Consider the following 20,215-nt stretch of genomic DNA (forward strand, 5'->3'; position numbering starts at 1 on the left):
CTCTCTGCACACCCTACTAGACTCTAGTCTTTCCTTTCCCTTCTATATTCAAAGATTCATCGATGTGCAACAAAGCTCATTTTACCTGTCATGAGTCTTGGGTTTAAACAACAGAAAACAACTTTGGCTAATCTAAGCAGAAAAGGAATTTATTGGCAGGTCATAGCAACTTTTAGAATCAAAGGAGAGTTTATAGAAACAGCCTCAGAAAATGGGCAGGAGGCAAAGAAAGCTCAGCAGGCACCAGAGTCATGCAAAAGAACAGTCTGGTTGGGATGCTACTATGGCACCACTGAAGACGGACAGCTTGCTGTTGGTGGTGCTGCTACCACCATATACAGCGTGACAGCCACTGCATCCTTGATTCCATCATTGCAAATAGTTTCCATCTTTGAATCTTGAGGGAATAATAAAAAAATGCAGACCCAGATTGGCCTAGCCTGGGTCTTGAGATTGCTGATTAGAGAGTGGGGACAGGGAACAGTCCCTCTTTCACTGCTATAAGCCCTGCCTCCTTCTAAGCACCATACTGTGCAGAGGATTTCCCCTAGCTGGGAAGGATGTACAGAACATTGGGGAGCCAAAAAAGGGGGAAATATCCCACGGAGCCTTCTGTTTCTGGTCCTCACCATTTAAATCACTTGGGGCCCTACAGGATTTGGCAATTACTCTGAACGATGTCAGAAGTCCTTAGAAGGTTTAGAAGAGAAGAGGGGCATGATCTGACTTGTGTTTAATGGAATTACCTGGATTCTATGTTGATAATAGATTATAGGGGCACAGATTTTTGGGACAGGCATCCTGTTATTCTGTTGGAATTTTTAATAGCAGTATATTCCTTTGTACTCCTACTCTCCTTCCCTAACCTGATTTTATCCCTTGGCCTTCAAAAATGATGTGTCTCATTTAAAAATAGCCATTTCGAATCTGATTTCCATTTATTTATTTATTTATTTATTTATTTATTTATTTATTTTTATTTTTAAAGATTTTATTTATTCATGATAGACCGGCGGGGGGGGGGGGGGAGGGGGGCTGTGCAGAGACACAGGCAGAGGGAGAAGCAGGCTCCATGCAGGGAGCCTGATGTGGGACTCGATCCCGGGTCTCCAGGATCATGCCCTGGGTCAAAGGCAGGTGCTAAACTGCTGAGCCACCCAGGATCCCCTGATTTCCTTTTAATTTGATAATTTCCCTGCACTTTGGCTAGTTTTCAGTCTGGCCCTAGGAGTTAGTGTCTTAGATAATCAGTTAGGTCTGCCATTTTGGTTGTTAACCAAATGGGTGAAACAGATCCTTAACATCAAGCTAGCCAAGAAGCAGATTCTCCTCTACACATAAACATGAAGGATGACCGTTTTGGAGACATGCAGTCTCCCTCCACCCTATCCTCTCACTTACATGTTTATGAACTTAGTGTATAGAATTCCTAGCTTAGCAATGGATTTGAGAAACTTCTAGTTCAGACATTTTGATACAGCCAAAGACTTGTGAATTATTGTCTGCATAATGTTCAACTCAAAGTATATATTTTAACCTTGAGTCCCTTGGCTGGCTTCCCATCTGCTAGTCTTTATCTATGCATTGATTGAATAAATGGAAATTGACTTGCCTTCTCACACACTGTCCTAATCTCCCAGTGCTGGCTCTGCTTCTTCTCCTCATAGTGTTATTCCACCCATGTGCTGAATTTACCTGTTCTAAGGATGGTAAGAAACATGACCTTCCCAAGAAGGTCATTTGCTTTCACATTAGCTGAGTCTTCTCTAAGTTCACACATGCAACAAATGTTAATTCTCTTGAGGTTTATTTTTATTATTATTTTTTAGGTAGGCTGAACACTCAGCATGGGGCTTGACTCAAAACCCTGATACTAAGAATCACATACTCCACTGACTGAGCCAGCTAGGTGCTCCAATTCTCTTGAGTTTTACTCTTGAAAGCCATCTTGAGTGGTGCCTGGATGGCTCAGTGAGTTAGGTGTCTGCCTTTGGCTCAGGTCATGATCTCGGGATCCTGGGATTGAGCCCCATGTCTGGCTCCCTGCTCAGCACTGAGTCTGCTTATCTCTCTCCCTCTGCCCCCTCTCCCCCTCCTGGTGTGCACGTGCGTGCTCTCTCTCTCAAATAAATAAATAAATTATATATATATATATATATATATATATAAAAGAAAGCCATCCTGAGAAAAGTGCATAGGGAGCCAGTAGCCCCTAAGTTTGGATGGTTTCTTTTATTTTCCTTTATTTTTCTCTAACTATACCTCTCCCCCATTCTATTTAAGTAACTATTTACTTCCTTAGGTGGCTCAATCCACATATAGTTTATTTTTAGTTTGGATGAAATAATGAAGTTTGGAAGTGGAATATATAGAAAAGGGAGTTCAAGTATTAGTTATTTGATAAATATATGCTGATTTGATTTGATTGTTTTTCTCGCTCTTGCAATGTTTTTGTAATAGCATTCTTAGATGCTATTTTTTAGTAACAAGAGAGATTATGAGAGAGAAAGCTTCAATTATTTGGGAGCAGAGAAAAGAGAATACTAAACAATGATTTTAAAACCTCTGCTATGTGTGACTCTGAGCCAGGGAAAAGTAAACAGAGATCATAAGCAGGCCCCACTTTTGGCAGAGTAGGTTTCTAAAAACTCTCATGAAGGAAATTTCATTTCCCTTTTTAGGGCTACAATTCTTGACTAAAAGTGTAACATATAAAACAGTCTTGCATATGGTAATATATAAATATATAATATTTACAAAGGAAAATATTATAAAATCAATCTAATCATTTAAAACAGATTATATTATAATTTCCATAAAATATTAATAAATATACTGTATATATTTGCAACAGAAGGCCCCACAAAATATCACAAAACACATATAACCTACCAAATATGAATCTATTGTTTTATAAGTGACCTAAAACATGTCAGTTAATTCTCTCATGATTATTATATCCAATACCTATTTTGTTTTCATTTTTATTGTTTAGAGGATTTATAAATATAATTTTGATGGCTTAAAAGCAGTGGTTTCAGGCACATGTATCAAGGAAAAAAGAAGTTATCTTTATCTGTGCATCCATTACAGAACAAAGTAATTTCTACCAACCCCAGAGCTATACCCTCGACAGGCTCCCAGTAAATCATTGCTTTGTGTTGTGGGCAGAAGTGATTGTGTATCTTCCATGGAAAACCAAAGCCATGTTTACTAATAAAGGCCTCTCTCTCTTTCAGGTTACAGTAGGGAGATAATTCACCTTCTCTTAACCTTTAATGCTTCAGCTGGCTCTGCCCTATTGCAGAGTCCACTGCATTTTCTCTGCAGATAACACTCTAGACCACTGATTCATTATATCTCCACTGCCACCCCCTAGTGCCAGCCACCGCCATCTCTATCCTGGACAACAGCAATAACCTCCTAATTATCTTCCTGTTTCTACTCTTGCTTACCCTTCAGTCCATTAGTCAGAGTAATCTTAAAACATGTAGATTAGATAACATTTAAAGCCCTCCAATGGCTTTCCATTTAACATAGAATGAAATTGAAATTTTCTGCTGCTGCTCATCAGCCTAACACAATCTGATCTTCCCTCTCCTCTTCCTGTGCTGTTCCGTGCCCGACTGGCTCTTCTCAGCTCATGAACCCTCTTTCAAGAGTTATGATTCACCAAATCCTTTCCGTTTCAGGGACTCTGCGCTGCTGTTCCTTCTGTCTCCCTGCCAGGAATTTTGCACTCCCAGCTATTTGTGTGGCTGGCTCCTTTCCTCCCTAGCACTTATTACAACTAGTAATTATTTTGCTTATTTATCTATTTATTTTATTGTTTACCTCCCACTAGACTATAATAATAGTAGATAACTTTTATAGAGTACTTGCAATGTGACATGTTGACAGGCAATGCTGTTTAACATGAATTAACTTGTTCATTATAACAACCTTATAAAGTAGGTGCTATATTATCACCTATTTACAGATGGAGGAACTGAGGCACAGAGAAGTTAAAGTATTATGCTGTAGGTCACACAGGCTGGAAGATGGCAGGGCCGGGATGTAAACCCAGGTGGTAGAGCTCCAGCTCCCTGCCTTTCAATTCTATGCTGCGTTGCCTGCATGATGGCATGTCTGCCTTGTTGACCATTTGTACCCAGTGCCAGCACATGTCTGATCATGGTGTAGTAAGGACAGGTGTCCCAGTTTGAGGTAGGTGAGAATCAACCGTATCCATTGAACCACTGGGGCAGGGCAGAGGGAGAGAGAAACTACGCAGATGAACTTCCTCTGTAAAGAATGCCATAATTTTTGGAAGGGAAAAGTAACTGAGTTGGCCTAGTGTCCAATACTCAGATTTCTCACAGACAACAACCCCTACTGATCCTGCCTGGGGCCTCATGCAGAGAAGGAGTGTGCAGATTAGTGATAAAAAGATGTTTTATTCACAGATGTGTAATAAAATTGTAGCACAAACTGTATTGTTTTGGGGGCACCTTTAATGGAGGAGATGGGCTTTCTCTGCTTATTTTCTCAGCTCCTCCTTTGCCAAGGAGCACCATCACAAAACCTTTAGGGTACCAGTGCAGGCACCAGAAAGGGGCATCTGTGACCAATGGAGACTGTGGTGAGGTCAGGTGGAACAGGGAGCTCTTGCCAGCAGAAAGAATCATGCGTCAGCAGTTCCTGTGCACTTTTCACCAAGTGTGCATGATGTGCATATGCATGTGTATTTGCAGGGCCTTATATCTAACATGAAAAGATGAGGCCTAAATTCACTGGACTTTGAGTTAATATTGTTACTATGACTTCACTGGTGCCATAGCTGGTGAGGCTGGGGAGAGCTTTGTAATGCTTTCACTCTATACACATTTAATGAACATATACTTACTGAACACTTACTATGTTTTAGGCACTGTGATAGGTACTGTTGATACTGAATATTAATGACCCCTGGCCTTGGGGAGCTTATAGTAGAGCTTAAATCATAGGGGATATGGCTATGTAATGTGAATCACAAACATGTGATAAGTTATACTGCAGAGGGAAGTACAGAATGCTTTGGGATTCCTCAGAAAGCAGTACCTACTTCAGACTGAGGATGTGAGGAGGAAGGGCAGAGAAGGTGACGGTTGATCCGAGTCTGGAAATAGAACAAACCTGGACAGAAAGGAAGAGGTGAAGAGGACCTGAGTGTGTACAGTCTTGGAGGCATGAGAGAGTGTGGGAAACCACAGGCACCGAATATCAGTAGGAGAGTAGGTGTCAAGATGCGATTGTGGGCAGGCTGGTGGGAGAAACATGAAAGGGTTAGATCATGGGCAGTTTGACAGGTTTGGATTTTATACTGGGGCAGGGAGATCCACTGAATTTTTTTAGACAGAGAAATGCTAGTAGTAGATCATGTTTTAGAAAGGCCAGGGTAGGGAATGGCTGGACAGGAACTAGAATGGACATGAGAGGCCAGTTAAGAGGCTGCTGCAGTAATTCAGATGGCAAAGGATGAAGTGTGAATGGAAGCCAGCCAATTGGCTGGAGACAGTGGCAGGGACTCTCGAGAATTTAGGAGGTAGCATACACAGGACCTGGCAACTCTTTGGATGTGGGGTGGGTGAAAAGCAATTTTAACATTATCAGTTTCTCACTTGACTGACTTGGTGGATGGGTGGTGTCATTTCCTTAAACAGGAAGGAGAGAATGAAGAATAATTTGTGTGTGTGTGTGTGTGTGTGTGTGTGTGTGTGTGTGTGTGATTTCAATGGAGATATCCAGTGGGGAGGATTGTAGAACTGGTATACAGTAGGAACTCATTGTATGTTTGTCCATTTAATAGAGATGGTAAAGCTTTTGTGGGACTTGATAGAGCCGCCCGGTAAGAGTATACAGCCAAGAGATGAAGACTAAAAGTGGTCCTAATTTAAGGCATCGGGGGTGTGTAGGATTCTGAAAAGGAGACATAAGGAGTAGTTAGAGGTAGGAGAAACTCCAGGAGAGAGGAGGGACCTGGAGGCACATCTGGGAGATTTCAGAGGGGGTAGGCATCACTGATGTAGAAACATCAAGTAAAGGAGGAATTGGAAAGCTCACATCTAGTTTACAGATTAGGGAGAGATTGGCCAGAAAAGTTTATTATTGACCTTGCACCCTATACCAGGCACTGTAGGATGCACCACACTTATGCTCACACAGGTGTACCTCAGTTAGGGTTCAGTGGAGTGGTGGAGACTGAACCAGATTGCACTCAGTTGATGAAAGGGTAGTTTATGAGACAAGGGAGACTCAAGTAGAGAGCACACTATTTTTTAAATTAATTAATTAGAGAGAGAAAGAGAGAAAGAATGAGCGGGAGTGAGGGGAGGGGGAGAGGGAGAAGCAAGCTCCCTGTGAAGCAGGGAGCAGGATGCAGGGCTCGATTCCAGGGTCCTGGGATCATGACCTGAGCTGAAGGCAGACACTTAACTGACCAGGTACCCCAAGAGGGCACTCTTAAGGGTAGTTAGTTGGTATGTGCCATAAGAAAAGAGATTGAGTGAAAATCAGAGGGATGTTGTCTTGAGGGAGTTTTTCTTTTCTTTTTTTTTTTTTTAATATTTTATTTATTTATTCATGAGAGACACACAGAGAGAGGCAGAGACATGGGGAGAGGGAGAAGCAGGCTCTCTGTAAGGAGCCCGATGTAGAACTTGATCCCAGGACCCTGGGATCACACCTTGAGCCAAAGGCAGATTCTCAACCACTGAGCCACCCAGGTGCCCCATTGAGGGAGTTTCTCCTTTTCCTTTCCCTTCCCTTTGCATTCCATTTCTTTTCTTTTCACTTCCCTCTCTCCTCTCTCTCTTTCTCTATCTTGCTTTCCTTTCTTCTTTTTTTTCCCCCTTTCTCTCCTTCTCTTTATTTATTTCTTTCTTCTCAGGGTAAGGTCTTTGAGAAAGTGGGAAAGATTGGAATGGGAGCTCAGGTGGGAGGACTAATCCTGAACATCTGATGGGGACAGAGGTGTGGTTAGGAGTGCAGGCAAAGAGGTGGAGATGGGAGAGCAAAACATGAAAGGGGTTCATTCCTCCCATATCCATTTTTCTCTTTGGGCAGAGGGTGGGGAGATGGTTAGACAATAGGATTTAGGAAGGGAGATAAAGCTTAGAAATTATGAACATGAGAAATGAACCTGGAACATGTAGAAGGATTGTGAAGCACTGTGAAATGTGGAAGGCTTTTGATTTCATGCTTATCCATCACCCAAAAGTGTGTGTGTGTGTGTGATTCTCTCTGTAATGGTCCTGACGTGGAATGGACAGGTGGTCAGCGGCACCAACCCAAACTGGGGATTTGCTGAATATGTGTGACAGACCCTTCAAAATCTAACCCTAGGTAGAAGTCGCAAAGATGAGTAAACAACAGTTGCACGCAGACTGCCAGCCCATAGTACTAAAACTTTGCTGAAATAATAGAGAGTACTTCACTCTGTTGGAAATCCATAAAGCCCAGCTACTATGTCACTGCACTCTAAGAGAGCCAGATGGTAGAGTTCAACCCAGATGGCTGGAAATCCAACGAATGAATGAGTGAAAGTATGAGTGGTGAGGTGACTCCTACTGGGCAGAAAGAATGAAATATAAAGCAATTAAAGGTGTGGAATGTGGCTTTCTTATAATTACTTACTATGTACATTAACTTTCTTTGTGGAGGCACACAGATATATATATTTTTCTAAACCCTGAGTTTTCAGTTCTGTGATAAAGAGGATGTAATGAGAGAAGTAATAGAGCCAGGGAAAAGTTACAGACCCAAGGGTGCAGCTGTTGAAGAAGAAACTCCTCCAGCCTTTTGGGTGGTGGGGTAGGAATTCATGCAGTGGTAATAAAGGCTGAGGGCACTCCGTTTTTCCGCCTCCCCCCAGCTTTTTTGAGGCATCATTAAGAAATAAAATTATAATATACTTAACAGTGTGCAAAATGATGATTTGGTATATGTATACATTATAAGATTTCCATGACCAGGTTAACACATCTGTCATCTTACATTGTTATTTTTTTTTTCTTTTGGTGAAGATGCTTGAGATCTGCCCTCTTAGCCAATGTCAAATATACAGCATAGTATTATTGACTATTGTCACCATGCTGTACATTAGGTGTTCAGAACCTATTTACCTCGTAACCGAAAGTTTGTACCCTTTGATCAACTTCTCCCCATTCCCCCCACCCTCAGCCAACCATCCTGCTCTCTATTTCTAAGAGTTTGACTTTTTTTTTTTAAGAGTCCACACATAAGTGATGCTGTACAATATTTGTCTTTTTCTGTCTAACATCGCTTGGCATAATTAGCCTTCCAGGCTTGTCTGTGTTGGCACAAATGGCAGGATTTCCTTCTTTTTTAAAGGCTGAATAATATTCCGTTGTGTATATTAAACCATATTTTAAATCGATTCATCTGTCGATAGACACTTAGGTTGTTTTTGTATCTTGGCTCTTGTGAATAATGCTGCAATGAATAAAGCAGCGCTGATATTTCTTTGCGATAGTGATTTCACTTCCCTTGCATATATATCCAGAAGTGAGATTGCCAGATCATATACTATTTTTAATTTTTTGAGGAACCTCCATACTGTTCTCCAAAGTGGCTGCACCAACTTACTTTCCTGCCAGCTGTGCATGAGGGTTTCCTTCTCTCTGCATCCTTGCCAGCATTTGTTATCTTTTGTCTTCTTGATAATAGACACCCTAGCAGGTGTGAGGTGATATCTCATTGTGGTTCTGATTTGCATTTCAGGGAACTCTGGTTTTGATGCTGCTCTGAGCTGTGTTTTATCACATAGTTTAATGTGGGCGTAAGCTGCCATAGAATTTTAGAGCTGGAAGGAATATTTGTGCATTTGCATGCCAATCAGGGTTTGACTCATAGCCCAAAGACAGCCACATTTGCATTCCATCTCATAAGAGACTGACTGCCAGTCCCTTGTGAAGCTTTCTGTCAGTGGTTGGTGGAATCTTCTGTGAGGCTATCTGACCCACCAAGCCCCACTGCTTGCTGCTCTCTAAGCTAAAGCCTGTTTTTCGGCCCCACTTGAGATGTACCAAAGTCTACTTTTTGCAGAAGATAGAGTCACCCTAGGTGATTGCACTGCCTCATCCTGTCCCTTCACCCGCACATGAATTTCTATCACAGATAGAGGATAGAAGTAGGATTTAGGTATTCTCTTCAGGGGTGTCAGGCAGGAGTGGCTCCTGTTAAGGACCAAAAGGCTTCTAGCTGGCTCTACTGGCTTTTACATCCTTCTGCACTCCTCGCCAGAGAATTGTGGGGATGATGTCATTTCTCATACAAACTCCAAGAAATTGCCACTTGTATCTGACTGCCTAGTAAAATGACTTCTATCAATCATTATCCTTGCCTAATAGCACTGCGACGTTAAGAGCAAACAGTTCCCGCCAAAGACTTGGGATTTTTAATATAGTTAAGTGTTGGTCTGTGGTCAAAGGTTCCCTTCCCTCCCACCCCCAGCTGAAATCTTGTTAATTCTCGGGAGCCCGTCTGAGCTGGAACAATCCGAATGAAGGCCTTTGGGGGCAAGCACACGGTGAGCCTGCAGGCTGAGGGGCGTTCAGCGGTAGATGGCGCTCTTCCCTCTGGATCCAGGCCAGTTTGCTGCGTGGGACCGGGCCTGTGTCACTTTCCAGGCAGCAACATTTAGAGGCAAGAGACGAAAAAGAGGACCTGCCTGCTAATCCATCAAAAGCCAGATGTCACCCCCAGCCTCAACAAATGGCTATTTGAGTTTCAAGCAATGATTAGCTGTGTGCATAGATTAATAAAAAAAAATCTAGCAAGCATCGTACATCATAACATCAAGCTTCCATTTTGGCCAAAGTGAAGGTACACCTATTTCTGGAAGCATCCTAGGTAGTCAGCGACGAGACTTCATTGTTGTCTTTTTAAATACATAATTGTCTCAGTTTTCATAGGACTTCTTGCTACCTTTCACGGGCCTGGGGCTCAGTTCCACAACCTGGCCATGCCCTAGTTGGGAGATTCTGTTTTACTGAGCTTAAGCAAGTCTTCATATAACCCTGTCTATAAAAGTTTCACTATTTACAAAGTAAATAGGTATTTTCAATACCTGGTTTGAATCCTGCCTCTTCCCCATCGCCCCCATCCCCGCTTTCTTCTTTTTTTCCAGCTGCATCATTTGCTTGTGTGTCTAGCTCTGATATCAGGAGGCAGGGAGTTCTGGATTAGGGATGATGTCAGACTAGTGGGGAATGAATTGATTAAGAATCCATATTTTCTATAGATTTTTAGCATTACTATAATATTGATGTTTTGCATCATTGTGTTCCATCTGTGTTCACTGTAGAAAAATGAGAAAATGTAGCAAGTAAAAAAAAAAAAAAGTGGCATTCTGGTATATTTACTTTTAGGCTTTCTCTGTATTTTTCTCCCCTCTCTCTCCTTTCCACTTATAATGCAGGCGCACACGTCTACACAGGTGAAGGATGTCAGGGTTCTGGCAGGAAGCAGTAGCACAATGCCTGGAGGCTATTTACAAAGGTGTGGCAGGGTTTAGGAAAACTGATAAAGCACCCAGGAGCTCCAGGAAGGAGCTGCTAGTAGCCTTTACCTGAAGACCCTGAACCAGGAAGGTTAATGAGTGGTTTGCATCTCCTCCTGCCCTTTCACTTCCAGTACAGTTCCATCAGTGCAAGGCCCCAGCAGAGGCTCTGGGGACAAAGGAGAGTGAGGTCTGTGTGTTTATTCTGTGGGCTCCCCCCATGCTAATTTACCAGGGGGCGCTGGGTGGCTCCACTGAAGGCACAGCTGCTGTTCTGGGCAACTTTCTTCATGCAGCTCTTTCTCGGAGTTCTGGTCACCTTGCCCTTGCAGACTCCTTGCTCTTACTAGCTCCCGGGTGTTCCTCTATCCCTTATTCATTTCCCTGCACTCCTGCTTCTGTAAACAGTTGCTTCATCAAATTTTTTTCAATTACCTGGCTTGAGAGTTTTTTTCTGTCTAGAACCTGATACTCCTATCTTTCATCAATTCTCATTATTTCTCAGCCATTATATTTTGGTTATTATTTCTATATCATTCTCTAATTTCTCTCTTGGAATTATAATGAGAAAGATTTTTTTTTTTTTAACTTTTTCATGACTCTTAACTCATGGAAACATCTCATCTCATGGAAACATGAGATGTTTTCCATCTCTTTATCTTTCATTGCTGTGTTTGTTTTTTAAAGATTTTATTTACTTATTCATGAGAGACACAGAGAGAGAGAGAGGCAGAGACATAGGAGGAGGGAGAAGCAGGCTCCCTGCAGGGAGCCTGATGCAGAACTTGATCCCAGCACCCGGGATTACAGTCTGAGCTGAAGGCAGACGCTCAACCAATGAGCCACCCAAGTGTCCCTCATTCCTGTGGTTTGGATGTTTTCCTCACATCTGTATTCTTATCAGCTGTCTCCAATCTGCTCTCTTACCTGTTGAATTTTACATTTTCACTTCTAGAAGTTCTATTTGGTCATTTTCATATCTGCCAGTTCTTTCCACGCAATGCCTGTTCTTTCCTTAAGGTTTCAAGTCTTTTTATTGTATCAGTTGAAACATGATTATTGAAACAGTCCCTTTCAGGTTGTCATATTGAGGTAGTTTTAGAATATAGGTGAGGTTTGTGGGTTGAGGTCTGGAGCTGACAACCAAGAAAGAATTCTTGAGACTTCTTTGGTGCAAAATGGTAGTTTTATTAAAACACAGGACAAGACCCTGGGGCAGGAAAGCTGCTGCCCCAGGCTTGTGAGGGATTATATACCTGTGATTATATACCTGAGAGTTAGGGTAGGTAAGGAAAAGGGAGATTTTCAAAATAATTTTTGTATGCTAAAGAGTACCTACAAGAAATTGGAGGCCTTACTATTGTCAAGTTAAGGTTGTTTTTCCCTCTAGTAAAGCATTAACTTAAGATAGTTGGGAGTTTCCTTCTGGAAGTCCAGTTGTTGATAAGAATGTTTTGTTTCTTGTAAATCATGGAGACATTTTGTAAACTGAGGGGGACTCAGGTTTATAGGACTATAATCTCTATAAGTTAACTATTTGTTCTTCCTTTGCCTTAGCTTTAGGGCAGCCAGGAATGCCTGAGGAATGTCACATGGATCCCACCTGAGGGGATAGGGGGAGCGGGTTGTAGGGTGTCACCTTGTGCTTTGTCCTCCGCTGGCCTTCCCATTGACCACCCAAATCTTTCTGTTTGCAGTGACTGCTGATTCTGCTTCATGGTGACCCCCTTTCTCCTGTGCTCTGGAATTTTTAATTTTGAGCTCATTTTCAGCCAGAATGTATTTATTTGTGTGTGTGTTTGTGTGCCTTAGAATGTTTTGTATGTTTTAGGGTTTAGAAGGTTTGTTCCTAAACAGCTTGGTGTTTGCTTTTGCTGGAAGTCCCAGGGGTTTCACCTATGTGGAGCCCATATTTACATAATTTCTTGGCTGGAGATTCCTATACTGTGTGGTTTTTATGAATCCAGACCCCCCACATACATGTGTAGACTAGGCCGGGGGCTGCTGTTTCTATTGGGGTATCTTTTCCCCATGTACAGTGCACAGACCAGCTTTCTTTAACCTTCCCTGAGCAGGTGAGTGGATCTTTTGTCTTGTTCCACTTCACTGAGGGATAGCTCTTTATGAGTCCTGGCTTTAAAGGGAGATTTCAATTCCTCCTCCCTAAATTGTACATTCTGAGACTAAGCTTCTTGCTCCTTGGTGGATGTTAATCCCCTGCCCTTATTCATACGCTTAATTGCTTTGGTTTTGTGTTCCTTCCTTTCTGGCTACTGGGGATTTTCCTTTCCTTTCAAGCTCAGCTTGGTATATATTTCTTTTAGTTCTTTACCCAGCATTTCTATGAGTTTTTACTAAGGTAAGGTTCCATGCTTGCTTTCCAAAGTGTCCCTGTATACAGTTCTGTGACTTGCCTTTCTACATAATCACATTTTGATATGGGAAGATGGCTACTCCACGTAGCTTTTATCTTTAATGACTATATGGCAGAAAGAGTTTGAAATAGAGGTTATAAAGGGCTATCTTTAGAATCACATTTCCTGGGTTAACATTTACTATTAAATTATTGACTAGTTCTGGAACTTAAGCAAGTTATTTGAACTCTCTATGCCTCTACTGTCAGGTCTAGAAAGTGGAGATGATAATATATCTTTCTTGCAGATTTCCTAGGGAGGTTGTAATGAATTATTATGCATTTGGTGGCTTAAAACAACAAACGTTTTGTCTCACAGATCTGGAGGCTGGAAGCCTAAGGTCAAGGTGTGAACAGGGCCATGCTCCCTCTGGAGGTTCTAGGGGAGAATCTGTTCCTTGTCTTTTCTAGCTTTCGGTGGCTGCAGGCGTTTCTTGGCCTGTGGCTGCATCACTCCAATCTCTGCCTTAATCTTCACCTTGCCTTCTCCTCTGTGGTATTCATCTGGAACTCCCTCTGTCCATCTCTTATTGTGTATCTTGATTCCCATGTAAATCATACCTGATGCTGGGCTTAGGGAAATAGCTCGCTCCTGTGGCCATTGGTGTGTGTCTCAAGCAGGCACTGGTCTTTGATTCCCAACAACATCATACATTTACTCATTTGTTTAATCCTATAATACATTTAAAACAATTTCAGAATTGCTGTGCCAATACCTATACAAGAAACAAAGATATTATAAGAGTTAAAGGGGTGGCCCAGTTGGTTAGGTGGCCAGCTCTTGATTTTGGCTGGTCATGATCTCAGGGTCCTGGGATGAAGCCCTGAGTCAGGTTCCATGTTCAGCAGGGAGTCTGCTTGGGCATTCTCTCCCATTCTCCTTCTGCCCCTTCTCCTGCTCACTCTCTCTCTTTTACTGTAAAATAAACAAATCTTTAAAAAAAAAAAGTTTAGGATTTGTTTGTAGCTCTTGTTATCATTCCATCTTACCCAAGACTGGGGGACTTACAAATCTTCCTTGACTTATGATGGGGTTATGTCATGATAAACCTATAGTAAGTTGAAAATATCATGAGTTGAAAATGCATGAAATGTACCTAACCTACCAAACATTATAGCCTAGCCTAGCCTATCTTAAATGTACTCAGAACATTTACATTAGCCTATAGTTGGGCAAAATAATCCAGCACAAAGCCTATTTTATTTTGTCTTATTTTATTTTTTTTTAAGTAGCTCCATGCCCAGCATGGAGCCCAATGTAGGGTTTGAACTCATGACTTGAGATCAAGACCTGAGGTGAGATGGAGAATTGGTTGCTTAACTACCTGAGCCACCCAGTGCCCCTACAAATCCTATTTGATAATGAAACACTAATAGCTCATGTAATTGATTGAATACTGTACTGAAAGTGAAAAACAGAATGGTTGCACAGATACAGAATGGTTGTAGGTTTACCTTCGTGATCACATGGCTGACTGGGAGCTGTGGCTCACTGCCCCTCTCCAGCATCATGAGAGAGTATTGTACTGCATATCGCTACCCAGGAAAGAAAATCAAAATTTGAAGTACAGTTTCTACTGAATACATTTCTCTTTTGCACCATTGTAAAGTTGAAAAATCGCCAGCTGAACGATCACAAGTTGAGGACCATCTGTACCGTCAAATACTGTGCTCATAAGTTACTTGGATTAGTTCTTCCTTTTGACTTTATCTCTACCGTGGTTGTAGAACTCACTTAAAATACAATTTGTTTATTTGTTTTAGCTTGGTTTTAGGTTTTTCTTTCCTCTATCATTGTTTCATTTTATTTTTTGGATATTAACATGATCCCGTAAATCAGAACTATACCAAAAGGTATACTTGGAGAGGTGTCGCTCCCTCTTATATGTCTTCTACTCTGTTCTCTTGCCTCATACCTTGTAAGTAATCAGATTGTTTTCTGTTTTATCTGTCCTATGTTTCTTTTTTGGTGAAAAAAAATATATACACTTTTTATTTCTCTTTCTTACACAAAGTATGTTCTTTTGCATTTTGGGAAGATTTTCTTAATGGGAGAGACAAATAAGAAAGGATAAGTTACCACCTTCACTATTTTCAGATTTATTTTTTAAGATTTTATTTATTTGAGAGAGAGAGAGAGAGAGAAAGAGAGAGAGAGAGAACAAGCACAAGCAGAAGGAAGGGTAGAGGGAGAGGGAGAGGCAAACTCTCCTGAACAGGGAGCCCAAATCGGGGCTCCATCTCAGGACCCTGAGATCATGACCTGTGCCAAAATTAGATGTTTAAACAACAGAGCCACTCAGGTACCCTGTTTGTTTGTTGTTGTTGTTTAAGTTCTCCTTTCTGGCTTCTCTCAAAATATTTAAAGGGTGGAACTGATCATCTGAGCTGGGGTGAATTTTAATGTGCACATGAATCACCTGGGCTGACGTAGTAGGTCTTGGGTGGGGCTAAGATCCTGCATTTCTAATATGCTGCCAAGTGAGGCCAAGGCTCCTGGTTTGGGACTACATGTTAGTAGCCGGCCCCCAGACAGCATGTGGGTGTGACTGCATCATGGGGGTTTCCCCTGGCACTCAGTGAACCTCAGACCATAGTTCCCAAAGTAGCTTTTAGAGCAAATACATGTTTGTCTGAACTGGTCGGTTTAGTTCAGAAAAGGAGCTAGTTTTTATATGACTGATGCTTCACTTTGGGGGTGGTGGTGATAGTATGCTGGAGGAGATAAACAGGAAATGTGACTTCATATTTTGATGAAATGTAAAATATCTTTCTTACTTATTTTCTCCTCCTATTTCTCTGTTACCTTTCCTGTCCTCTATCCAGTGGCTTAATAAGCTGCTTGTTTTGTTGTGTTTTTACAGAGGTTCAAGTCCTTTGGGCAAGGATGTTAATTATTGAGTAATACACCAACTTTTCTCTAAAAGGGTAAAGATAGAGCATGACCTGTGTTGTGGTGTACTATGACAAAGGGGATACTGTTTAAACCCAGGTACTCAGGGTAATCTATCCTTTGACTCCCAGTAATGGAAACAAATATGGTAGTGTTTTAAAATGCACATTTTTCAGACCTTACACTTCTACCTTCTCATACAGGCACTTGGTTCCTCCTCATTTTGGGGAATTCTTGGATCCCATCTCACTTGTATTCAGGTTTAAGCCTGTTCTTGCTCATTTCCTCCATTTCTTTGGGGTTTGACACCCGCATCCTTTCCATCACTTTCCTCTCTCCTGGTTATCCTCCTATAAACCCCACTCTCCTACTTTATACAGGCAAAATAAAACAGAAAATCTTGCATATCAATAAATATCAGGAGCAGGTCAGCAGCCCACTAGTTTTGCAAAGAGTCAAACGCTACTCTAGTTGGCTATTATGACATTGAAAAATTAAGCATTTCATTTATTCCTAGCTTTCAGTTGGGTAAAGTTGTGTCCAGAAATGTACAGAGCATGCCTATGTTTCATTCTAGGAAAGAATGGCAATGACTGTTCTGGGGTTATAGCTTCTAATTAGTGAAACTACTTTAGTACTTACTACCTCCCCCGACAAACCAAAAGTCCGATTTATAATAAGAGCCTTTGCCTTTTTACTCTGCAATGAAGCTTAAGTAGCTAACCAGACTGATTCCTCTCTCACTGCATGAGGTTCTTTAGTCCTTACTGGACAATAGTCATAATCTAAAATCTATTACATGTAATTTCAACATCATTTAGCACAGCTGTCAATCTGTGAAAGCAGAACCCACACACTGAGCTTCCATGGAGACCAAATCATCTTCCTTCTAAACAGGTCATCTGAACGGTTGGCTGGAGGTCACTCGGAAGAGAGCACAGGGGAACTTTGGTTTGCATCCCTTTGTTCCTGGCTACTTACCTTCTCATAAAAATACGTCTTCAATTTACAGACATAGCGGCATAAGCTCCTTCAGCAAGTGCAAATATTTACTTGGGAGAGGAAAACAAAATAATGTCTGAACCAGGGCTTTCATTTTCTGTTCGACTTTGATGTTACCTTTTTATTTGAAGTCCACGGAGAATAATAAATTGAATTCCTTTTGTAAAAGTGAGGCATGGGAAAGGTTGGATTAAAATTCAACTCAGTTTGGAAATTAGTCGAGGAGAAAAATGCAACTGTTCACTAATAGAATGCATATGGTCTATACATTGTTTTTTAAGCATCATCTTTTTGTTTTTTTTTTTGGCAGCATATTGGGGAAGAAATTTTATGTATATATGACCAAGTTGCTGATTGATGGAGTTCATGGATGGCTTTTTTGAAGTGAGAGCAATCTAATCCTGGAGCCACAGAGCCACTCCTAGATGTCACACTAGATCTCAGCTGTCAATATGCCACCTTATTTTATTGCCATTTTCTTTTGCTCTTGGCTTCCATCCGTTATTGTTCTTCAAATAGCTGGACCAAGCTGTAGCATGTTGTGAACACATTTTTTTCTACAGATATAACTGAGGAAGGATGTCACATGTCTGTGACGGTTACTTTTAGGGAACTTTGTCATTTAAGGATATGTCCAGGGAAACTTTGTATGCACTGGAGTTACTCATACCACGTGGCTCTTGGAGAGTAGGTCTCGTGGAGGTTAAGTACTTTTGTCAAGCAAAACCCCATTTTTCTTTAAAGTGAAGGGATGTGAGGGAATGCCAGGATAAAAAGCTATTTAGGACATCTAATGAGATTTCATTTTGTAGCTGTAGTAAAAAAACAAACAAACCCACAAACACCTTGGGATTTTTTGGTGCCAAACTGTTTGCATCCATGTGACTCTGAGCTTCAACACATATGATCACTGGCATGTAGAAGATATCAGATAGTTGCCCTGAGAGGGATATATGGCGTGTGTGCTGAGGCTGTGAGCACCCTGGTGTGCGGGCCTGCCTGGCCATGTCCACAACCCTGTGGTGACGGGCCACAGGCTGCTGACTTTTTTGAGTTTATTTGCATGAGGATGTGTGTATTTGTCTCATTTTACGTGAGCTGTGTTGGTGGTGGGAGATGGGGAAGGGAAGACAAGGAAGAGAGGAGGATCCACCCTTGACTAGAGCTGAAGCTGAGGGAGCTACCTTTAATGACCGAGCCTCCAGGTCAAGGCAGCAGTGCTGGTATTCTCCTAGCTCAGAGGATGACATGGTGGAAAGAAGCATCTTCCCATTTGTGTCTGAGCCATGACATGGCTCTGGCACAAGGACAGTGGAAAGAAATGTGTCCTTTTGGCATTTAGAGGGTTTGGCAGTGTCAGGAACAAGGAAGATTATGCTTTCAGTGTGGTCTCATTGTGGCCATGGCAGCAGAGATGGCAGGAAGAGCTGCTTGGGAAATGATATGCAGAAGGGGGACTCAAACAGGAGGGGAAGTGCATGGCCAACTCCACAGGGTGATCACAGCTGACAGACTGATCTCTACGTATGTGTGAAGCCCGCTCAGCAGGCCTGGAGCAGTAGCTGGGGGAAGCTTGCAAATGGCTGGAGAACTAGAGCTAGAAGCCATAGGGTTAGAACCATTGAAATTTGGGTGTTTCTCATGACTCTGTACACACAGTCTAGTGGAGCTTGGGGAAATTCTAGCTGTATCATGCAATGTTTTCTTTTTCCTAGCAACTTAACAATGACTAATGCTAGGATTAGGGAGACTTATTCTCCAGGATGGATAGAAATCACAAAGGGCCAATAAGAGTCATCACAACGTGTGTGGGATACGTCTATGGCCCCCCTCACATCCTCTTAGCTCGCCGTTCTACTGTAGTTGTTGCTGTGGTAACCAGCTCTGCTCAGGTGTAATCGGACTGCACCTAACTTGACTGAACCATTTGTCACTTGCTTTATGTCCCGGGGCATCTCTGCTACCGTCATCTGAGCCTCCTGCAAACATTTGCTCAGTCATTCTGACAGGCAGCCATGCACTGGAAAGTATGAGGTAGGTAAGCTCCCATAAGTAATCCTTGATCAGTGGGTAATGGGAGCATGTGGATATCTTCTCTCATCTTCTGGCCTTGGGGAGACAATTCTGAGGTACTTTCTTTCTTTTAAAGATTTTATTTATTTATTCATGAGAGACAGAGAGAGAGGCAGAGAATTAGGCAGAGGGAGAAGCAGATTCCTATGGGGAGCCCAATGCAGGACTCAAAACCAGGATCCCAGGATCATGCCCTGAGCCAAAGGCAGATGCTCAACCGCTGAGCCACCCAGGTACCCCTCAGGTACTTTCTACATAGCCCTTCAGACTGTCCCCAGTGGAGGGGATCCCTAGTTGCTGAAGGGGGGCCCAGCTCAATAACACCCCTTATTTTGACTTTCCTTCCTTTCCTTTTCAATTCTTCCTGGCCTTTCCATACCCACCTCTGTTCCCAGAAGTCCTTGCCTCAAATTCCACTTTTTGTTGGAACCCAGGCTCAGAGAGATCTACCTGCATTGGAGGTTCCCTTAACTTTCCCACCAGTGACATATCTGGAAAGAGATGAGAGTGAGGTGGGGGGAGGGAGGCTGTCCAGTTTCCAGTTGATAGCAAAAGCCTGTCATTGTCAAACTTAGTGAGCATTTAATATTCCACTACCATCTAGGGACCATTTTTATTCGGAAATCACTAAGACAGGTCCTGCCATTAGCAAGCTCACAAATCATTTGGGGGAGGCAAACATGTTCATATCTTACAAAGTAAAAAATGCTAAAGGAAGGATTAGCATGCATTAAGAGTGTAAAGAAAGGAACGGTTAATTTTGACTGGGAGTGGGAGGTGTTGGGATCAGGGAGGCCTCCACAAAAGAGAAAGCATTTGATCTGGACCTTGAGAGATGAAAAGACTATTGAAGATAGTGAATTGAAGGGTTGCAGAAGCTTAAAAAGAATCTTACTAAAATGGAATTGGAGTGAGCTTTACTGTCTTCCTAGCTTAAGGGGCAGAGACCTACAGCCCTCCTTGGCCCTAATTCCTCTCCCTTTTGTTCCCCTAAATAGTGTTGTGATTGCTCTCCTACAATCTGCCTTCTCAGAGAAATCCTGCATTACCTTTTCCCTTTGTATGCTTTCTCATCTTTTCTATAGGAGAGAGTCAGAGCTATACTTCGCTACCTTGCCTGTGCTTGCTATGGAGGCCTTATCTCTGGATGCTGGACACTGGGAGAAGGCTTAATGGTTCTGAGGGGTCTGTCTCCTACCAAGAACCGGGATCACCTTAGTCCACATGGGGCTTTACAGGTGAATAATTATTCGAGTCACAAAATTGCTGGGTGCAATATTCAAGCATAGCATTT

At 42.1% G+C, this 20,215-nt stretch overlaps 1 long non-coding RNA gene across 11 annotated transcripts in view; it reads left to right on the forward strand.

Moving 5' to 3' along the window:
* Positions 1–20,215, forward strand: part of LOC144303157 (uncharacterized) — a 177,214-nt gene that overhangs the window by 88,556 nt on the left and 68,443 nt on the right. For 9 of the 11 annotated variants that reach the window (XR_013370176.1, XR_013370175.1, XR_013370177.1 and 6 more), the window contains one exon: positions 20,007–20,159. The exons of the other annotated variants lie outside the window; for them this stretch is intronic. This is a non-coding gene — a long non-coding RNA (uncharacterized LOC144303157). The remainder of the gene's footprint in view (positions 1–20,006; positions 20,160–20,215) is intronic. 11 annotated transcript variants of the gene reach the window in all.

Source organism: Canis aureus, chromosome 32, assembly GCF_053574225.1.
Source record: "Canis aureus isolate CA01 chromosome 32, VMU_Caureus_v.1.0, whole genome shotgun sequence".
In the NCBI taxonomy this organism is placed as follows: Eukaryota; Metazoa; Chordata; class Mammalia; order Carnivora; family Canidae; genus Canis; species Canis aureus.